This window comes from Hippopotamus amphibius, chromosome X (genome assembly GCF_030028045.1).
Source record: "Hippopotamus amphibius kiboko isolate mHipAmp2 chromosome X, mHipAmp2.hap2, whole genome shotgun sequence".
Taxonomy (NCBI): domain Eukaryota; kingdom Metazoa; phylum Chordata; class Mammalia; order Artiodactyla; family Hippopotamidae; genus Hippopotamus; species Hippopotamus amphibius.
Genome location: NC_080203.1, coordinates 5,249,164 through 5,271,335, shown reverse-complemented (window position 1 = coordinate 5,271,335; position 22,172 = coordinate 5,249,164). Strand labels below are relative to the sequence as shown.

The 22,172-nt window shown below is 41.3% G+C and overlaps 1 non-coding gene across 1 annotated transcript; it reads right to left on the bottom strand.

The window, feature by feature from the left end:
* Positions 1-7,525: 7,525 nt before the first annotated feature.
* On the bottom strand, positions 7,526-7,598 carry TRNAR-CCG (transfer RNA arginine (anticodon CCG)). The gene has a single exon. It is a non-coding gene; the product is annotated as a tRNA-Arg (tRNA).
* Between the last annotated feature and the right edge of the window lie 14,574 nt (positions 7,599-22,172).

Genomic DNA, 22,172 nt, shown 5'->3' with positions numbered 1-22,172 from the left:
TCATCACACACTCATTAGGCACCATGTTTGAAGTACTAGAGGTACAGAGGTGGATCAGACAGGGTCCCTACCCTTAATTTGCTTTTAGTCTATAGCATAGACAAACAAGTAAATAGACAGTGAGAATGTGATATGGTAATGCTGTGATTGGGGAAAGCAGAGGAAGCTGGTGGAGAGTAGAGGAAGGGTCAAGGAGAGATAGGGGTTGGGTTCCCCATGAGTCAAGATAGGCTTTCCATTGACTTCTCTCAGGAAGAACAAGCAGTACAGTCATCAACCACATTTTCCTTACTTCAACAAGCATTGATTAGTGCCTACCCTGCCCACCATTGAAAGGGCATGATCATAGCTTCTGTGGGAGTTTTCAAGGTGAATAAGGCAGAGTTCTTCCCTCTTGGGGCTCACAAACTATTGAGGGAGACCACCAGGGACACAAATAACTGGGATCCCTGACAGACCATGAAAAGGGCCGTTAATAGGAATACAAACAATGTGCCATAGAACCCAGGGAAAGCAGTGGTTCATTCCTACTAGGGGAAAATGGGAAGTCTGTAGCCCATTAACATATTTCCACGTTCTTATTTGATATTGACATACATTTTGTTTCAAAATTCAGCAGTCGAAGAAATGACAAAGTGTACTTGATTTGAGAAAGCCTTTGTGGGTCACTTTTGTGGAACACTATTCTTCACTTTATCTCTTGCTGTCATCTATACACTGCAGCCTGCACATGGGGGTCAGCTAAGCTGTGAGAACTGAGGGAGTCTGAGAGCCACCTTTACATAGTGGTCCATGTGTGGGGATTGGGGGAGCCTGGAAATGACTCTCAGGGTAGTTGAAGCCTTGTTACAGGGATAATCTTTTTTGTGTGTGTAATTTTACTATTTTAATTATGAGTCTAAAATAAACACAACATAAAATCTAACAGCCCATCAGCTCCTATTTTTTTACAGCTTTATTGGGGTACAATTGCTTTACAATGTTGTGTTAGTTTCTGCTTTACAACAAAGTGAATCAGCTATATGTATACATATATACCCATATCCCCTCCCTCTTGATTCTCCATCCCATCCTCCCTATCCCACACCTCTAGGTCGTCACAAAGCATGGAGCTGATCTCCATATGCTATGCAGCAGCTTCCCACTAGCTATCTATTTTACATTTGGTGATGTATATATGTCAATGCTACTCTCGCACTACATTCCAGCCTCCCCTTCCTCCCCTGTGTCCTCAACTCCATTCTCTATGACTGTGTCTTTATTCTACAGGGATAATCTTGAGAATGGAACATCTCTCTCTGTTACTCATCTGTCAAATAGCATTTCTTTGTTTCTTGTCATTGTCATTGTCATTGTCATTGTCTATTTACGCTCCCTGGGCAGTCTCTCTCATCTACTCTCATGGTTTCAGCTACCATCTTCACGCTAGTGATTCTCAGATCTTTATTTTCAGTCCAGACCTTTCTTCTGAGAACCCAGACCCACATACTCAGCTGCCTTCTGGTCATCTTAATGCATGTGTCCCTTAAGCACCTCAAGCTCATGTGCTCAAAGCTGAGCCCTACTTAAGGAGTTTTCAGACACTAGGCGAAACGTCACTTAAAAAATTTTTTTTATTGAAGTATATTTGATTTACAATGTTTCAGGTGTATAGTAAAGTGATTCAGTTACACATATATATTCTTTTTCAGATTATTTTCCATTATAGGTTATTACAAGATATTGAATATAATTCCCTGTGCTATATAGTAAGTCCTTGTTGTTTATTTTATATATAGTAGTGTGTATCTGTTAATCCCAAATTCCCAATTTATCCCTCCCCCACTTTTCTCTTCAGTAACCATAAGATTGTTTTCTATGTGTGTTGTTCTGTTTCCACTTTGTAAATAAGTTCATTTGTGTCATTTTTTTAGATTCCAGATATGTGATATCATATATTTGTCTTTCTCTGACTTACTTCATTTAGTATGATTCTCTAAGTCTATCCATGTTTCTGCAAGTGGCATTATTTAATCTTTTTTATGGCTGAGTAATATTCCATTGTATATATACCACATCTTCTTTATTCATTTATCTGTCAATGGACACTTAGGTTGCTTCCATGTCTTGGCTACTGTAAATAGTGCTTCTATGAACATCGGGGTGCATGTATCTTTTCGAATTAGAGTTCTTGTCTTTTCTGGATATATGCCCAGGAGTGGGATTGTAGGATCATATGGCAGCCCTATTTGCAGTTTTTTAGGGAAGCTCCATACTGTCCTCCATACTGATTGCACCAATTTACATCCCCACCAGCAGTGTAGGAAGGTTCCATTTTTGCCACACCTCAAGCTCGGGTGCTCAAAGGTGAGCCCTACTTAAGGAGTTTTCAGCCACTAAGTGAAACTCCAGCATTTACTGTTTGTAGACTTTTTGATGACGGCTATTTTGAATGTTGTGAGTCATAGCTCATTGTAGTTTTGATTTGCATTTCTCTGATAAATAGTGATGTTGGGCATCTTTTCATGTGCCTGTTGGCCATCTGTATATTTTCTTTGGGGCAATATCTATTTAGGTCTTCTACCCATTTTTAATTGGTTTTTTTTGATATTGAGTTGTATAAGCTCTTTGTATATTTTGGACATTAAGCCCTTGTCAATCATATCATTTGTGAATATTTCCCCCCAGTCCATAGGTTGTCTTTTTGTTTTAAAACCTCACTTTTTACTGAGGCAATTAAGTGAGAGTTCAAAGAGGAAGTGGCTTATGAATCAAGGCTTCAAATAAGGATGTGATTTGACTTAGACTTGGTGAGAGGAAAGGGAAATCATTCAAGTGAAAGACAAGTGAGCAGAAGCAGGAAAGCTTCACAGTGTACAGTAAGGAAACAGTTTTGGTTATGCATCTCCAAATCTTCCTTCTTAATATTCTATTTCACTCTTTAGCAAATACCTAGCTCCTGATAACTCTCTCTACCTCTAGATATTTGAAACCTGCATAAAATCATAGACTGGTGCTGGGATGGCTGAGGCCAGACTGGAATGAACCAGTTCCTCCCCAACTATGATTCATCGTCTAAGGACCTCATGGGCCATACTATCATCCCTCTTCCTTGGTCTAATGATACTGAGGTGAATAGAAAGACTTTGTCCCCATTGAGAACTGCTCATCAGAGAGCATAGAATACCCGGATGACTGTGCAATACCATCCATGAATAGCACTTAATAATCATTGCTGAAGTGAGGACCCCATTTTAAAAGAAATTAACATGGAAGTTAGGTTATATTTCAATGAACTTCATGTATACAGTGAAGGACAAACAACCTGAGTGATAACTACAATTGTTTACCATGTGCCTAATAAGTACCAAAGCTGCCCTATCTTTTACAGTGATGGGTGTGGTCTCAGGCACAATGATAATGCATAAGTCAGGTGCAAATATTTTTTAATTGTTTGAATTCCATTAAGCCATCTACTATTTTGCAAAGAACTGACTTGTGACCAGCCTGGAACCGATAGCTATTCAGTTGGTTGATAAGACAGACTGACAACGCTTTGGTGGTACATTGCTATTACACATTCTGATGAGCTACAGAGGCCAAAAAGATCCATGGCATTTTTTCCAAGAGGAAGAGACTAGTCCTTTCACTGTTGGATGAATGCACAACACATGACTACAGTTCTTTCCATATCAATGATCCTCAAAGGCTAGAGTTAGCTGGCTAGCTAACTGCAGGGGCTGATGAGCTCCCTGCCATTGAAGAGTTCAAGCCCAGGCTAGAGAACCACATGGTAGGAATCTTAGAAGGGGACTCAAGCATCTGAAGGGTATGACCTTTTGTTTACCTAAGACTGTACAATTATGCGACTGTATTAGTTTCTAACAATCAACTGCACACTTGTGAAAGTCTCATCCTCTAAAGAGAAGCCTCTGTAAAATGGTTATTAGTTGTTGTTTTTTTCAGGTCCAGACACAAATTGAAACAAGGCTTCTGGGAGCAATTAGACAAATGGGGGAATTCTTGTGTGGCTTAGGCCTTAAATCCTTTGGGATCTCACTTTTTGGGCCTTTTCTTTTTAATATTGTGTGCTTGTTTGTGTCCTTTTTATTTGGCTGAAGATGGGAGCAAGTGGGGGCCAGGCAGGCAGTCTATCCCCCAGGAGCAGGAAATGAGAAAATTGGGTGCTGGCTTTAGGATTAACTGTCCCTTGAGGCCCAGACTCCGCAGCCACGCATCTATCTCTTGGCCATGCTGCTGGCCTTCTGCCAAGGAGTTCTTCCAGAGGAAAAAAATCTGCCTGACAGTGAAAACTGGAGAGCTGTGCCACTGTTTTCCATCTGTAAACTGGGTATATTCCCTCCAGCTTTGTCATTCTGTGATTCTATATTTTTAAAACTTTTGCAGAGTTTCAAGCTCTTAGCAACTGTATGATTCTGCCTGGTTATAATACAAATCTTAAAATACCTCTGTTCCTATATTCCAGCTGATGGATGCTATACTGTAGCAAATTGGTTTGCTTGTTTCCTCCCTTCCTCTCCTCCCACCCCATCTCTCTCTCCCTCTCTCTCTCTCCCTTTCTCTCTCTTCCCCTGCCCTCCCTTTCTTTCTCTGAAGATCAGCATTTCCTTTGGATGTCAACAATTGGTTTACTATTTAAATGTCAAGTTTTCCTTTAAGATAGTGCATTGGAAAGAGAGTCTTGCATCCTTCAAATAATTCCCCCTGATTGATTGAGGGATGGGTGAATGCAGGCTGTCATCACCTGACATATGCCAATAAAAAGCCAAGGACAAGACAAAAAAACCCAGGAGATGACTGACATCTCTCCAATGGTGCAGGTGAGGAATCATATGTTCAAGCAGGAAAGACACACCTGTGTGAGAAGTCCAGGTCATTCCATAGGAAAGGATCTAAAACTAACATGGAGAGATTTAGGTCCAAAAGATTGAGGCAATGGGAAGCACAGTGGAGAGAGAATAGAACAGCCTCTGTGAGTGGTAAGCACCTCTCTCTACCCAGCCACCTGTTCCACTGACATTAAAATGCCCATATGTTTTACTTCTTGAAATCAATGTTCTATTTTGTTCATATTATGAGCATATACCCCTGATACATGAAACCATATAATTTCAGAACTATAGGGATAATGTCCTCTGCTCCAGTGTTTTTCAAACTTTGCATGATTAAAGGATCATAAAATTAATGTAGTGGGCAATGATCAGAAAATTTTAAAAAGTAAAATATAATGAAAAGATCAGATTGATCTTATTCAGTTTCATGGAACTTATTATATTTTTACATACCTATATGTATGTGTGTACTGGGTCATGATGCACAATTTATTTCTTACAGTGAGTGGTGTATCAGTCATCTATTGCTGCATAAAAATTCAACAAGCATTTGTTATCTCATCATTTCTGAGGGTCAGAAATTTAAGGGTAAGTGAGCTTAGATGGTTCTCATTCAGGATCTCATGAGGTTGCAGTCAAATTGTCAGCCAGGGCTGCAATCATCTGAAAGCGTGACTAGGACTAGAGGATTTGCTTCCAAGATGGCACACTCATGTGGCTAGAAATTTGGTGGTGATTAATTGGCTGAAGGCTTCATTCTCTGCTGGGTGGTCCTTACTATAGAGTTGCTTTACTGCCCTTGCAATATGGTGCTGGCTTCCCCCAGAAGAAGCAACCCAAGATAGCAAGGCAGAAATGGCAATGTCTTTATGACTTAGCCTCAGAAATCACATACAATCATTTTTATCATATTTGGCTGGTAATACAGACCAACATTGATACAATATTGGGAGCAACTAGATAGGGGTGTGAATATCAACAGATGAGGTTTATTAGGGACCATCTTGGAGGTGGCTACCAAAATTGGGGTCAAAAAAGTTTGAGAACCTGACTTGTTCGAACACCTACTTTATACATAAATCTCTAAGTATCACCAAACCCTGAAGACTGCCCATTCATTTGTAGGTTTTACTATTGTAATTACATGATACTTACAAAGTTAATGTGGCATGTATTCAGTGATTAATGAGAACTTACTGAGGCCACTTACTATAAGCACAAATAGTAAGTGGCCTAAATAAATCATTATAGTGAGCATGACTTTTAGTCAGTCTTTTATAACTTGATTATTGCAGTGGTCTCCTAACTGGTCTCCCTGCTTCCATCCCTGCCCTCCTCAGTCTCTTCACCACACACCAGCCAGAGCAACTTACCTACTTACTTATTTATTTTACTTTTTGTTATGAACGTTTTCAAACATACAATGAACCCTCATATATCCATTACTCAGCTTCAACAGTTATTAACTTCTTGTTCTTGTTTGAAGACACCTTTCTCTCTCAGTGTTCCTATGTCTGTCTGTGTCTGTCTGTCTCTTTCAGCGTGTGCGTCTCTGTCTCTCTCTCTCCCTCTCTCACACACACATACACACTCTTTTGTTGTTATTGCTGTTGTTGTTTGGCTGGAGTATTTTAAAGCAAATCTCAGACATTATATCATTTCACTTGTAAGTACTTCAGGATGTGTCTCTAATAGATAAGAACTTTTTTGAAAAACATAATCCTGTGAACACGGCCAATAAAATTAACAATAATTCATTATTATCTAATACTCAGTTCATATTCATTTTTCCTTGATTGTCTAAATGTCTTTTTTATTGTTTGTTTGTTCAAATCAGGATTCTACTGTATTACATTTGGTTGGTATTCTTCTATTTATTTATGTATTTATTTATTTATTTATTGGCTGCTTTGGGTCTTGGTTGCTGCACAAGGGCTTTCTCTAGTTGCAGTGAGCGGGGGCTACTCTTCATTGTGGTGTTCAGGCTCCTCATTGAGGTGGCTTCTCTTCTTGTGGAGCACAGGCTCTAGGTGTGCAGGCTTCAGTAGTTGTGGCATGTGGGCTCAGTAGTTGTGGCTCACAGGCCCTAGAGTGCAGGCTCAGTAGTTGTAGTGCATGGGCTTAGTTGCTCCGCAGCATGTGGGATCTTCCAGGACTAGGGCTTGGACCCATGTCCCCTGCATTGGCAGGCGGATTCTTAACCACTGAGCAACCAGGGAAGCCCAGTTGGTATTCTTCTTAAGTCTCTTTTAATCTATAATAGCTAGCTCTCCTTTTTTCATACTATTCACTTATTTAAGAAACTGCGTCATTTCTCGTATAGAATTTCCTGCTTTCTGGATTTGGCAGATAATGCATTTAATGTATTTATTCTTCTTCTTTCCTGTAAATTAGTGATAAAGGCAGAGGCATGATTAGAATTGGGATTCATTATTTTTTCAAGAATATTTAAGAGATTTTATTATAAATTCGTGAGGTTTTATTGATTAGTTATGTTTCAATCCATTGCAAGTAATTATTCTTTCTTATGCTAAAATTGTCCTATTTTTGGTCAATGGGAGCTTCTTCAAGTTGGGTGTCTGTAGAATTTATAATATTCCCTTTTTAAAAATATTTATTTATTTATTTAGTCTGTACCGGGGCTTAGTTGTGGCACACGGGATTTTTAGTTGTAGCATGCATGTGGCATCTAGTTCCCCAGCCAGGGATTGAACCTGGGCCCCCTGCATTCGGAGCACAGAGTCTTACTCACTGAACCACCAGGGAAGTCCCTATAATGCTCCCTTTTTCATCCCTGATAGAGGTTATCTGTGCCTTCTCTCTTTCTTTCTTGATCAGTCTTTGTTCATTCTGTCCACTGTATATTTGTTTTCTGCTTCATTAATTTCTTCTCAACTCTATTATTGCTTCCTTCTATTTTCTTTGTACTTGATTTTCTCTTTATTTTCTGGCTTTGATGCATGTTTAATTTCTAGACTTCTTTTGCAGTATGTGCATTTAACACTATAATTTCCTTCTAAGCATGGCTTTAGCTTCATCCCACAAGTTTTAATATGTCAAGTTTTAATAGGCGCTCACTTAAATATTTTCTAATTTCCCTCATTATTTCTTTTTAAAATTCAGGTTATTTAGAATTGTGTTTTTTAATTTCTAATCTTAGGTAGACTTTCTTTTTAAATTCATATGTGGCTTAATTCCACCATAGTGAGAGACCATATTCAATATTATTTCAAGTTTTTGAAATTTTTTGAGACTTGCTTTATGTTCTACACATGGTATATTTTGGCAAAAATTTCATGTGCACATGAAAAGAATGTGCATTCTGCAGTTGTTATGTAAATTGCTCTACATATGCCAATTATGTCAAGTTTTTAACCCTGTTGTTCAAATCTAGTATACTTTTACTGATTTTATTTTATTTTCTTGTTCCATTAGTTGCTGAGAATTGTATTAAATTCCCCCACTATATGCTAACTCATATATATGGAATCTAAAAAATTGGTACTGATGAACCCAGTGACAGGGCAAGAATAGAGATGCAGATGTAGAGAAGGGACTTGAGGACATGGGGTGGGGGGGTGGGGGGGGGAAAGCTGGGACGAAGTGAGAGTAGCATGGACATATATACACTACCAAATGTAAAATAGATAGCTAGTGGGAAGTTGCTGCATAACACAGGGAGATCAACTCGATGATGGGTGATGACTTAGAGGGCCAGGTTAGGGAGGGTGGGAGGAAGTCGTGGGAGGGAAGGGATATGGGGATATATGTATAAATATAGCTGATTCACTTTGGTGTACCTCAAAAACTGGCACAAGAGTGTAAAGCAATTATATTCCAATAAAGAGCTTTAAAAAAAAAAGAATAATCTGAAGTTGATTGTAATAGTCACAAGATTCATCAGGAAAAGAAAATATTCCCCCACTATGACTGTGGATTTGTCTATATCTCCTTATAGAGCTATAGTTTTTGCTTTGTATATATTTGAGGCTATGTTAATAGGTACATGCAAGTTTAGAATTGTTATGTGTTTCTGCTAGATAAAACTTTATTATGCAATGTTCTATTTTTTTGCAGGGATTTTTCTTACCTTAAAGTCTACCTTAAATGATATTAGCATAACTATACTAGCTTTCTTTTGGTTATGCTCTGCATAGTGTATCTTTTTCCATCCTTCTATTTTCAATCTTCTATATCCTTCATTTTAAAGTGTCGTTTGTGAGCAAGTTTTTTTTTTTCCATTCTGACAATTTTCATTCTTTAATTAGGGTATGTAGACCAACTAAATTATATTTAAAGTGCTGATATTTTGAGGTTTAAATCTTGCTTATTACTATTTATTTTTATTTGTCCTGCTTTTTACTGTCTTTTGTTGTCCTTTTATATTAAAAAAAAACCTTTTTAGTTAAAATATAGCCTATATACAGAAAATATTACAGCCCATAAGATTAATGAGTTATCATTCCATACCCTTGTAACTATCATCCAGGACCAAAGGAACTTACCAGCAAACCAGAAGCTGGTTTCATGACCTCTCCTAATCACCACCTCCTCCTTCTTCCCCCAAAATAACCACTACAGAAAAATTACAAGAATAGTACAAAGAATTCCTGTATACCCTTCAGCCAAGGTAAACAATTGTTAACATTTCGTCACATTCATTTTATCACTCTTGTTCTCTTTCCCTCTCCATCTCTCCCTCCCTGTGTATCTTTACTAGTCATTTCCCCCTCTAAAGTTTGTAGATGTGTATTTACTACTCTTTTTTTTATTGTGGTAAAACATACATCACAAAATTTTACCATTTTCACCGTTTTTAAGTGTACTGCTAAGTGGCATTAAGTACGTTCACATTATTGTACAACTCACTACTCTTCTAGTGGTTGCCCTGGAACTATCTCTTTGAGACATCAAAGACTAGCATTATTGACTACTTGCATTACATTCTGGACAAAATAATGACCTTAGAACACACTAATGTTATTTATATTTGTCCCTCTTTTTGTGCTATTGCTGTCCTATATTTTAACTATGTGTGTGTTTTAAAAGCTGTAGGATTTTACTATTACTGTTTTATAGAGTCCATCTTCATTTTGATTTACCCATACAGTTACCTTTCCTGTTGGTCTGTATCTCCATGCTTCCATCTGTGTTCAGTTTTTTCTTCTGCCTGAATTATTTCCTTTACGTTTTTCCTTTAGTGCATTTTTGTTCACGATAAATGGTCTCAACTTTTTTTTGTTAAATCTCCATTTCACCTTCATTTTTTTCCACCTTCATTTTTGAAGGAAACTTTGTTTTATATCAGATTTGAGGTTGGCAGTTTTTTTCTTTCAAGGCTTTGAAGATGTCATTCCCTTTTCTGCTGGCTTTCAGTATTTCTGTGGAGAAGTCTGCTATGAGGCTTGTGATTGTTTCTTTGAGGCAATATATCTTTTTTTTTTTTTGATGATTTTTAACATTTCAGTTTGTCTTTGTCTTTCAACAAAAAGAAAACCAACAAAAAGAAAACTTGTTTCAGGTTTTATTATGATGCACTTAAGTGTGGTTTTCTTTGTGTTTTTCCTGGGGTCAATGGTGCTTCTTGAATCTGTAGCTTGATGCCTTTTGCCAGTTTGGAAAATTGTTGGGTATTATTTCTTCAAATACCTTTTATGTTCCATTGTCTCTCTCTTCTCTCCTTCTAGAAAATAATGCACAGAGCCTTTTAACCACGCCCTGTATATCTCTTACACACTCTCCTGTATTCTTCACCCTTTCATTTTTTGTGTGTGTGCTTCAGTATGAATTTTTTTCTTCTAATTTCTCTTCCAGTTTACTGACCTTCCTTCAGCTGTATCTAATCTGCTGCTAAACCTCATAGATTGCACTGTTAATTTTCTATTATTGTATTTTTTAGTACTAGAATTTCCGTTTAATTCTTCTATATGACTCTCAGTTCTCTGTTGATAATCGTTAGTCATGTGATAACATTTAGCCATGTGATTTCTTGGACCTATCAATCACAGTTATTTTAAAGTCCATGTCTGGTAGCTCTGAAATCTGTATCTTCTATTGTTTATTTTTTTCTCTTGCCTCTTGGCTATGGGATTTTTATCTCCTTGTATGCTTGGTAATTTTTTATTGAATGCTACACATTATATATGAATATATAAAGAGATAATGTGAGGAGCTGGATGATGTCCTCTTCCTGGAGAGAGATTTACTTTGACTTCTTGCAGATAGTGTAGGTAGGAGCAGATCACTTAAGTTTTTAAAATTAATTAATTAATTAGCTGTGTTGGATCTTCGTTGCTGCTACGTGGGCTTTCTCTAGTTGCAGTGAGTGGGGACTACTCTTCGTTGCAGTGCACAGGCTTCTCATTGCAGTGGCTTCTCTTGTTGTGGAGCACAGGCTCTAGGTGCGCAGGCTTCAGTAGTTGTGGCACGCAGGCTCAGTAGTTGTGGCACTTGGGATCTAGAGCGCAGGCTCAGTAGTTGTGGTGCACAGGCTTAGTTGTTCTGCGGCATGTGGGATCTTCCCGGACCAGGGCTCAAACACATGTCCCCTGCATTGGCAGGTGGATACCTAACCACTGAGCCACCAGGGAAGCCCCAGATCACTTAAGTTTAAAGGGGGATTGAACGAACTCAAAGCTGGCCTTCAATATTTGTGAGGACTGATAACTTTCTTGTTCACTCCTAATCCTGGTTTTAGCCCTTTGGGGATCCCAACGTAGAGCCTGTTTACCAGACCCCTCCTCCTTGGGGGGCCCTAACTGACAATGGTTTTCCCTCCAGCCCCAAAAGACTGTGGGAATCCTGCTCAGCCCCTCAGTCTCTTAGCCACTGCTTGGAACTGACCAATGCCTTGAAGGGAAAAGTGGTGCCCAATGTCGGGCTCACCTCTGTTTGTCTCCCTTCTCTTTGGCATCTTGGTTTCTCAGATCCTCACTGTATGGTAGTTCCCCAGTGTCTTCAAAGAGATTGTTTTCCATATTTTGTTCAACTATTCTAGTTGTTCTCTGCAGAAAGGTTGGTCTGCAAGAAGCTAAGCTGCCATTAGCAGAAGTGAATTTCCTCCTATGACCTTTTGACTTGACTCTAAGTAATCTTTGATAATTTTAGGCACCACAAGAGGTTTTCAGCTCATCTTGTATATTTTCTGCCAGAGCCCTGAAATTAACCATTTTTCCAAGGATCCCTGTCACGTTTCAGTGGGAAATAATATTTAAAGACCATAAGCTGGACATTAGCAATGGTCTTTACTACTCAATTGCATTGTTTCTTTGCCTTTTCAGTGGATAAAGTAAGGAAGTATGCAACTTTTCAAAAGCAAAACTGAAGAGTTCATACTGTTAATTTCAATTCCTGAGGAAGATTATAGTGAATTTTAGTTAAATTCTTTGATTTTATAAGATCTCTTTTCTCTTATGCTGAAAATCATTGTTCCTAATAACATGAATATTTTTATTTATTTGCTTTATATATGTATATATACATATATATAATTTGCTTATATATACATAGTGTTTTATCCTAATATGTATGTCTGTGTTAAAATAACAAAACCATCATAACCACTAATAGAGGACTGAATGCAATTTAAACTCTTTTTCTGTTTATTTGCCTTCAGTATATATTCCACGAGGGATATGCAGTCAGCATACTGTGTTTCAGAATCTTCAAATTATTCTGTTTTGTATGATTATGCCATCAACTTGATATACAGACAAGTTTATTTATTTAAATTTGTTTTCAATTTTAAGGGATTGATTTTTTCTCTTTGATTTAATTTCGCTTTAAAATTATATGAAATATTAAACGATTCTCAATCCAAGACTATTAACCAACTTAGATTTAGACAGATTTAACTCTCATCACTGTCTCCTCTCCCCATTTTCCTTTTTCACCTACAGGCAACCACTTTTTGTTGCTTTTTCATTTATTCTTTCACTCTTTCAGTACTGTGTGTGTATGTGTGTATTTGTATATTACTATATACTGTACACCACTATCTATATAAATATATATGTATATATGTGAGTGTGTTTGTATATATATACAATGGGGACTTGGAGATATATAGAGATATATTTTGAAGATATAGAGATATATCTGCAAATCCTCATTTTCTTTACATGAAAGATTTCATACTATGTACATTCTTCTTCACTTTGCTTTCTTTACTCAGCTATATATTCTCTATAAATATCTCTATAGCAGCATATCAAGACCTTCCTTATTCTTTTTCAGTGCAGCTTTATGTAGATGGACTTTTGTTTATTCAACCAATCCCCCACTAATGGACATTAGGTTGTTGCCAAACATTTGATATTATGAATAGTGCTGCAATGAAGAGCCTGTGCACATATAATTTCATATTTTTGTCAGCATACCTTTGTGATTGAACCATAGATGTAAGATTGTTGGCTCAAAGGGTAAATGAATATGCAATTTTGCTAAATATTGCCAAATTCTTCTCTGTGGGGGTTATGCTATTTTAGAATGAACTTTTTAGAAATACAAATGTGACCATATATACCCTCTGTCTGAAACTCTTCTGTGGGCTTTCTGCAGTCCTGAGGATAAAATCCAAACTCATCACCAAGGGCAACAAGGGTGGGCACAACCTGGCCCCGTGGGCCTCCTCAACCTCACACCATTGATCCTTTGTGCAACATGCCCCTTGATCTTACCTTATTTTCCCTCTCCATTGTGCCTTTTCACATGCCGGAATTCCTTTCTTCTCTTTCTTTGCTGGCCCCCTACTGTTCATTCAAGACTCAGTTTATCTGTCACTTATTCCAGAAGGCCTTCCTTAACCACTCTGCTCTTCTCTGTGCCTACAAGTCCCTGGACTTCCCTGATCACAGAACTCATCATCTGCGAGCATGGAAAGTGGCTATTCAAAAGCCCAGCATCCCCAGAGGACTGTAACCAACTAGTAGCTCTACTTTTAGCTTTTTAAGGAACCTCCATACTGTTTTCCATAGTGGCTGCACCAATCTACATTCCCACCAACAGTGTAGGAGGGTTCCTTTTCCTCCATAATTCGAAAAGATACTTGTACCTCAATGTTCACTGCAGCACTATCTACAATAGCCGAGACATAGAAGCAAAAAGGTCCTACTGTATAGCACAGAGAACTATACTCAATATCTTGTAATAACCTATAAGGGAAAAGAATCTGAAGAAGGATAGATATATGTATCTATGATTGAATCACTTTTCTGTACACCTGAAATGAATACAACACTGTAAATCAACTATACTTCAATAAAAAAAGAATAATAAACATTTCCTGAGGCCTCTTTTGGCTCCAGGAGACATACCTACCCATCACAGCCACCATTTCAGGTAATCCTGTTATCCAAGTGGATGTCTAACAGGCATCTGAAATTTAACCTGACCAAAACCCAAGTCCTCGTTCCTAAGCACCTTAGTGTGGAGAGGTAGTATAGCATGGTAGTCAAGAACACTGAACCTGGAGCAAATCAGTTGGTTTCATATCCCATCTCTGTTAACTTGCTGTATGACCTTGACAAATTATTCTCTGTGCCTTAATGTCTCATGTGTAAAATGGTCATGATAACAGTGGTCCCTACCTCATCAGGTTGTTAGGGGGATTAAATCCATTACTGTATGTAAAGCGCATAAACAATGCCTGGTACAGAGAAAGCACTGTAATTTTTTTCCAATACCACTCCCAAATCCACTCCTCCCCAGGTATACCTGGGGAGGCCACATTCAAGAGAAAACCTAGATCCCATCCTCAGGTATTCTCTTTTCCTCACTCTACAAATTCCATCCATCAGTAAGTCCAAGGGCTACTTCCAAAGAATGTCTTAAATCCCAGTGGAGCTGCCTTGTGTCCTGCCTGGACGATTGCAACAGCCCTCAGCAACCCTCAACTGATCCATTAATGTGCCTTCCAAAGCAGGCGCCCTGCTGCAGCCAGACAGAACTTTTCAAAGCACTTTTCAAAAGCAGCACTAATCTGCTCTCTTGCCTGCTGGGAACTCTCCCACATCTAGCACGATCTGCTTCCAGTGTTCTCCTCCCTAGACTGCCAGCCACGTTGTAACCTGTGCCTAGATACACATACATTCTCCCAATACTCCCGAGAACGTGCCAGATCTTCCCATCTAGAGAGCTCTTCCCAGGATCTCAGCTTGATGAACTCGCAGCACAGTAATGTTTTTAAATCCTATTTGGCACAACTTGACAGTTGTCCATCAGAGAGGAAGAGGAACTTGCTCAGGTTCCCATAAAGGGGTTTTTCCACTTGTTCTTCTAACAACTTTTCTTGAGCTGTGGACCAAGCCCTATCCTTAGACATTCAGAAAGCAGAGATGATTTAGCCTAGAGTTGCCTTCCCTAAAGGAAATCTTAGCTGTAAAGACACTGTAAAGCAACACAGCACTGTGAAGACATAGGTATTGCCATGAGCATCTCACTGAGCATCTGTTGGTGTCCCTACCAATCCCACCTTTTTCTGGCCCCTTCCCTTCCCCCATCTGGCCTGGTCCTCGAGGTCAGCACACTGGCAAGCGAGCTGTCCCTACTGCTGCTGCTGCTGGGGTGATTTATAAAGGGCATCGGCTGTTATGCCTTTGTAATGGCCTTGCCTCTGGAGCCTCAGTCATTCCTTCCCTTTTAAAGATGCAGCATGGGGTCTCGTGCCAAGGACAGTGGCAAAGCCAAGCTGGTGGCCTTGGAGAGCAGCAGCCTTTCACTGCATCCCATTGCCCAGGCTCCTGGAGCCCCACGGGGACCAGGGTGCCCAGAGAGCCCAAGACCATCTTCCTCCAGCCTGCGCCCTCCAGGTGACACAGAACGGCTCCGCAGTGCCACCCAGAGGCCACCAGCACCAGTTGGTGGAGTGTTTTTGTCTCTGAATGTGGACTCTGGGGGATTGCCGAGAAGTGGCTGGTACTTTGGAGGTTTGGAACTGTGCCTGGCTGAACTATATTTGGAGAAGGTCATTTCTGAGTGTGTGGCTGTACATTCAGTCCCCTCGGAGCCTGTCTCCTGTAGCTGCCACCCCACCTTCAATGCATCCTCTTATGACCACCGTGACACAGAAAGCTCTGGAGAAAGCCAGGAGCTGCCTCCAAATCTCTAGTCTTGACCAAATAGTAGAAACAGCAGAGCACGTCCTGCAAGTCACCCCCAGGCAGAAATTGTTCACCAGATGAGATAAAGATAGCATTGCCAGGAACTGAAGTGGAGGGACTGCCAGTTTGGGTGTTGGCCATTTCAAAAAAGGCCATTTGAACCTCCACATCACACCATGCATTCAAATAACATCCAGACGTATTGAAGAGTTTAATGTCACAGTAGAAGAAATTATTGGTAAATGTTTGCATAGACTTGGAGCTGGAGGACTTTCTAAATATAACACCAAACACAAAAACTATAAAGGCAAAGACTAATAAATTTAATGTGAAGTTTAAAAAATTCTGTGCCTCAAAAAATCAGAGATAAAGTTAAAGACCAAAGGAACATACTTGGAAATAATGACCTTATGAAAAACAGTGATTAATATCCTTAATATATAAGGAGCTTTTATAAATCCAGGAAAAAGCACAAACATCCCAGTGGGAAAACTGGGAAAAAAATGACAAGCAACCCATCAAAAGACAAACAGGTGACTGAGAAACATTAAGAAATGGCCAGCCCTAGGACTAATCAATGATCATTGAGACGACACAGAGATTGTTTTTCAACTACCAAAAGAACAAAAATTTCAAAGAGTGGGACTAACGTGTGGAGGGGATAGATGATGTGGAGGCCAGGCTGGCTCCCACGCTGCTGAGGGATGGAGCAAGGGCAAAGCTTTTCTGGAAAGCACTTTGTTGTCAGAGACTAAAATCCTTGACAACAATTACACATTCTTGTACCCAGCAGTTTCACGTTCAGGAATTTATCCTAAGGACATAATATTAGATGCATGCAAAGATTTAACTGCCCAATAGTGCTGACAGTAGCCTTTTAAAAATTAGAGGCATAAAAAGGAAGAACCCTAAATATAATAACCATCGAAAATGAAAAGAAATGTATTTTTTTCAACTTGGAAAGATGTTCGTGCTATATTATTAGGTGAGAAAAGCAGGTTAAAAGGGAATAGTATGCATAATATAATCCCTTTTATGTAAGTAAAGTAATGTGTGTGTAATATGGAGGAAGAAAATATTAACAGTGATTGCCTCCAGGTGGGGAAGTAAGAATTATACACGACGTTTAGCATGTATAATAGCATTTTGGCTTTTGATATTTTCTTTCTTTTTCAATGTAGAAATATTCATACTAGCTCTTCTCTGGCCTTTCTTTCTCTTTTACTTCCTTAGATTTTTTTTTTTATTACAAGAGTGATACAGGCTTGTTGTAAAAAATTCAAACCACACAGAAGTACATAGAGGGCTTCCCTCTCACCTCTCTATTCCCCAGAGGCAACCGCTGTGGACATGTTGGTATATATTTTTCCAGACATTATGTATGTGCATATGTATAAACAGATATATGTGTACCTTAATACAAATGCGATCACAATATATACACTGTTCTGTAGCTTGCTTTTTTCACTAAACAATATGTCATAGACATTGTTCCATGTCAAGACATACAGACCTATCTTAGCCTTAAAAAAAAATGCGTGCTTTTCAACATCTGCGTGTTATTACTATGTACAGATATACCCAAATCTTTGTTTTCTGATTGCTCTGCAATGAGTAGGTATTACATGTGCAGTGGAAATATAAAAAATGTTTTCTTGAAAAAAATAGAGGGACTTCCTAGATGGTGCAGCGGTTAAGAATCCGCCTGCCAGTGCACGGGTTGTGGGTTCGATACCTGCTCCAGGAAGAGCCCACATGCCGCAAAGCAACTAAGCCCATCCGCCACAACTACTGAGCCCGTGTGCTGCAACTACTGAAGCCCACATGCTTAGAGCCCGTGCTCTGCAACAAGAGAAGCCACTGCAATGAGGAGCCCGCGCACCACAACGAAGAGTAGCCCCCGCTCGCTGCAACTAGAGAAAGCCCACGTGCAGCAACGAAGACCCAACACAGCAATAAATAAGTAAAAATAAATAAATAAAATAAATTTTTTAAAAATAGAAAAAAAAAAAGACCAAGAAAGGAAAGAAGGAAGAGAGGGAGGACGGGAGACAATTTTGTTTGTTCACTTGCACTTTCATACAGATTTGGGCTCCCTACTACTGGCGAGATACCTTTGATTCTAGAGAGGCATTGGGGCTTGACGAGGTCCAGAAGAAAAGATGAACTTAATCCATGAGTAAAGAAAAGAGATCCAGGGACTTTGGGATTTCTAGTGGGCTTTAGAGGAGGCCAGCGTCAGAGCAGAAGGTCTAGCTGGGACTCCAGTGGCATTTAGAGAAGACAACAATCAAACTAGAAACGAAATCAATCATAACAACAGTGTCAGCAGTAAACAAACCGCCTTTTGATCACTTGCCAAAACGTAGGACAAAGCTCTCCGTCCACTCACACCCCAGTGACCTGTCCTCGGGGTGTGACGACCATAAACTTGCTGTACAGTGGCCCAATTCACCTGCTTTCTTCTACAGAGGTAGGAAAGGAGCCCCAGAGAAGAGAAGGGCCAAGGCCAAGGCCAGCAGGGAGCTGGTGACAGACATGAGCCTAAGACCCAGCAAATCTGATCCTGACTCACTGATACCTTACCTTTCCCCCTTTTCTTCTTATCTTTTTCTATTTACTAAGACTATTTTCATCATAAAATGCATACATACTAATTATGTAAATATAAAAGCAGAAGTAACAAAAAGACCCAATTGCAACACCTTCGTGTAGCAGAATGCTCCTGAGTCTCTCTGTGGCTCTGGTCTATCATCTGTCTTTCGGCCATCTTTCCATCTGGGGTGCGCTGAGAGCTGCTCTTCTTATCTCCAAGCAGTCCTCTGTCTGGGTGCGGGCATCCTTCTCTCTGTCCCCACACACCTGTGGTTCCGCGCAGGGGTACCCTGTGGTGTGTGCAGTTGGCATCTCTCAGCCAGTGTTTGTCTGGCATCATTTCCATGGCACGCTCAGGGTCGGATTTCATCTCAGGGATGGCATGCTGATTATCAAGGGGTTTGTGGCTCAACTCTGGCCCCAGGTGTAACATTGAAGCATTGGACATGTTCGCTGTATCACTCAAGTCCTGCTTTGTGTTTAGACTGAGTTCTGTGGCTCTGAGCTCCAGAAGAGAAAAGCCCCCAAGTGGAGGGGTCACAGCTGCAGCCACACAGCATCTGCAGTAAAGGAAGAGCTCCCCACTACTCTGAGAATCCCTCTGGGATCTCTGAGAGTTGCCTTGAGTGGAGGCAGAGGCCCCTGGGGTAGCTTCTCTTTATGGGGGAAAAGCAAGAGTAGGCAGGTCAGATCAAGTCAAGCAAATCGAGAATGGGCCATGCGCACGTGCAGAGACTAGGAGTGTAGGAGCGAGAAATAAAAAAAAGAAAAAAAAAAATAAGATACAAGATTGTAAGAGCGGGCCCTTATTTTGTGTGAGCCACTGCTCTAAGGGTATTATGTGCACTAAGTCATTTTTCCCTGTGACCCTGTAAAGTGCATACAGTTTTACAGGTGGGGACAGCTACTGGGAACGCCACAGTCTGTCTCTAGAAGCCATGGGCCACAGCAGGGGTGGGGTGGGGCACGGAGGGGAAACAGCATTCATTTGTTGATTCATTCCTTCAAGGAGCATTGATGAATGCCCATGATGGATCAAACACTGTGCCTGGTGTGGGCAGGGTGGGATGAGTGGTTTTGGGGGGGGGGGTGGGGACACAAAAATCAGATACTGACCCTGTCCTTCAGGAGTATGTAGACTGAGCAAGGGTGAAAGCAAACAGCTGATTCTGAGACCAGGTACAAAGGACACGCATGTGAGTGGCCATGAAAATTCAGAGAAGGGAGAGGTGCCATCCTCCTGGAGGAATCAGGGAAACCTTCATGGAAGAGGTGGCTGGCTTTGCAGTGCGTTAGGTGGGGGAGGGTGAGGCAGCACGAGTCCAGGCACAGTGTCGGGGGAGCCCAAAGTGTATATGGGGAAGATCATGGGGGCCAGTTTAGCAGAAAAACAGGGAGCCTGAAAGTAGAGATACAAATAAAGCTGGAAAGATCCCCAGGGTCCTGCCTGTAGAAAGCCTTGGATGAGAGGCCTGGAAAAGGAAGCTGAAGCCTGGGAATGGGAGTGTGTGGTGTAGTGAGACGGGGACTTGCCCAAGCTTGTAAAGAGAGGTAGTGCAAGACACCAGTCAGAGCCGGGTCCACCAGACTCTCATGTTAGTGATTTTCCACCACCCATCAGGTCTCTAGGTCCCCTGCCCACCACATTGAGCCAGTGTGGAAACATTTCATGAGCAGAAAGGAGGAGCAAAGGGGGAGGCAACCCAGGGTGCTGTGACGAGTACCAGCTTTGGATTCGGGCAAGACCTGGATTCCCGTCCAAGCTCAGCCCTCATTCCCTGTGTGACCTTGAGCAGGTGGCTCAACCTCTTGAAGCCTCAGTTTCCTCAAGCGTGAAGAGCAGACCTGCCTCTCGGGTCTGTAGGGGGAAGAAGTGAGCTAGTGGATGCAAAGCGCTCAGCCCAGCTCCGGAAGTTAGTGAGCATTTTTGCAGCGGTTGATCTTCTTACTATTGCCATCATTCCTATTCATTTTAATTAGGGCGAGTGGGGCTTCCTAGGTGGCGTGGTGGTTAAGAATCTGCCTGCCAATGCAGGGGACACGGGTTCGAGCCCTGCTCCAGGAAGATCCCACATGCCGCGGAGCAACGAAGCCCGTGCGCCACAACTATTGAGCCTGTGCTCTAGAGCCCGTGAGCCACAACTATTGAGCCCATGGGCTGCACCTACTGAAGCCCAGGCGCCTAGAGCCAGTGCTCCGCAACAAGAGAAGCCACGGCAATAAGGAGTCTGTGCACCACAACGAAGAGTAGCCCCCACTCACCGCAACTAAAAAGAAAACCTGCGCACAGCAAAAGAAGACCCAACACAGCCAATAAAATAAATTAATTAATTAAAAAAAAAATTAGGGCGAGCATATGTCCCAGTTGCTAGGGACTGGCCCATGTGTGCTGCTGTCCCAGCATAATTGTTAAACATCCTGGTTTGGATGATAAATGGCATGTTCACTGTAATTACAAAAAAGCGGGCTGGCTCTTGAACTGCCTCCGATGTTTCTCGCTCCGATGTTTCTCGCCCACCTTTGCTGTCCTCTGTCTTTCCCCAGTCCCAGGACCAAGGCCATGTGTCCCCTCCATGAGTCCTGGATCGAGCGTGAGCGAGGACAGCCTGAGTTCTGCCCCTGAGTTGTGGTGTGTCCACAGGTGGGTCCCTCCATCAGTCTTCCCATTTGTAAATGACAAGAGTGGATTAAATGATCTCCACGGGCACTTCTGGCTCAGACTTTCTACGCTGCAAAATTCCTCTGTGCCGAGGGACATGGCAGAGGCCCTCTTGCACGCCACGAGCATTTACTGGGCACCTCCCATAGGCAGGCTCCGTGCGACACAGATGTGTCCACCGTCTGCAGGGCTTGGTAGATGTCAGGGTGAAGCTTCCCTGTGACCGCTCTTGGGGCCTGATCTTTCTTGGTGCCTCCCAGCAGCGTGCCCCTTTGACGGTGGCTGAGAGCATGTAGTCTGGAGTCAGATGCTCTAGCACTGTTGACTTCCCCACTCTGACCCTCAAGCTTCCTCATAAGGTTGTCATTATTGCCCAAGTATGGCTGGGCTCCCCGGTGGGCGGGGCAGGCATTCCCCTTTCATCAGTGAAGGTCACTTGAATTCGGTGGGTGTCTTGGGGCTGTACAAGACCCAGAACAGTCTCTGCTCAAAGTGAGCACTCTGTCTCTTAAACTCAAAATCTAAGTCGCTACATCAAACAGGTGTCACCATTCAGTGTGCCTGGGATTTGAGACACCAAGTCCCATAAAAAAAATGAGCAGTGTTCTATTGTATATGTTTACTTACTGCCAAGCCAGAATCCACACAGTCTTTTCACTTAAAACACTAGAAAGCTTGTTGAAGCAGTTGCAAGATGATTCCCAGCAGCCAAAAGTGGTGGCTTCGGGACAGGCTCTGTGCTCGTGATGACTCCACCCAGAAAATGAAGAGCCCAGAGGCAGTTCCTGTCCCAACACATGCCATCACTTCTGTTGTGGAGAGAGGACCACAGAGCTTGGGGCTGTATGTCTGTCCCAGGAAGTGCAGATTGTTGGAAAAGTCTGACCCAGCAAATCTGTGCCACTCAGGTGGTCCCTGGGAGTGGCCCCCCTTCCTGTTTTATAATAGCAAATCCACTTTACTTACACTGGAAAGACGCCAGGCAAT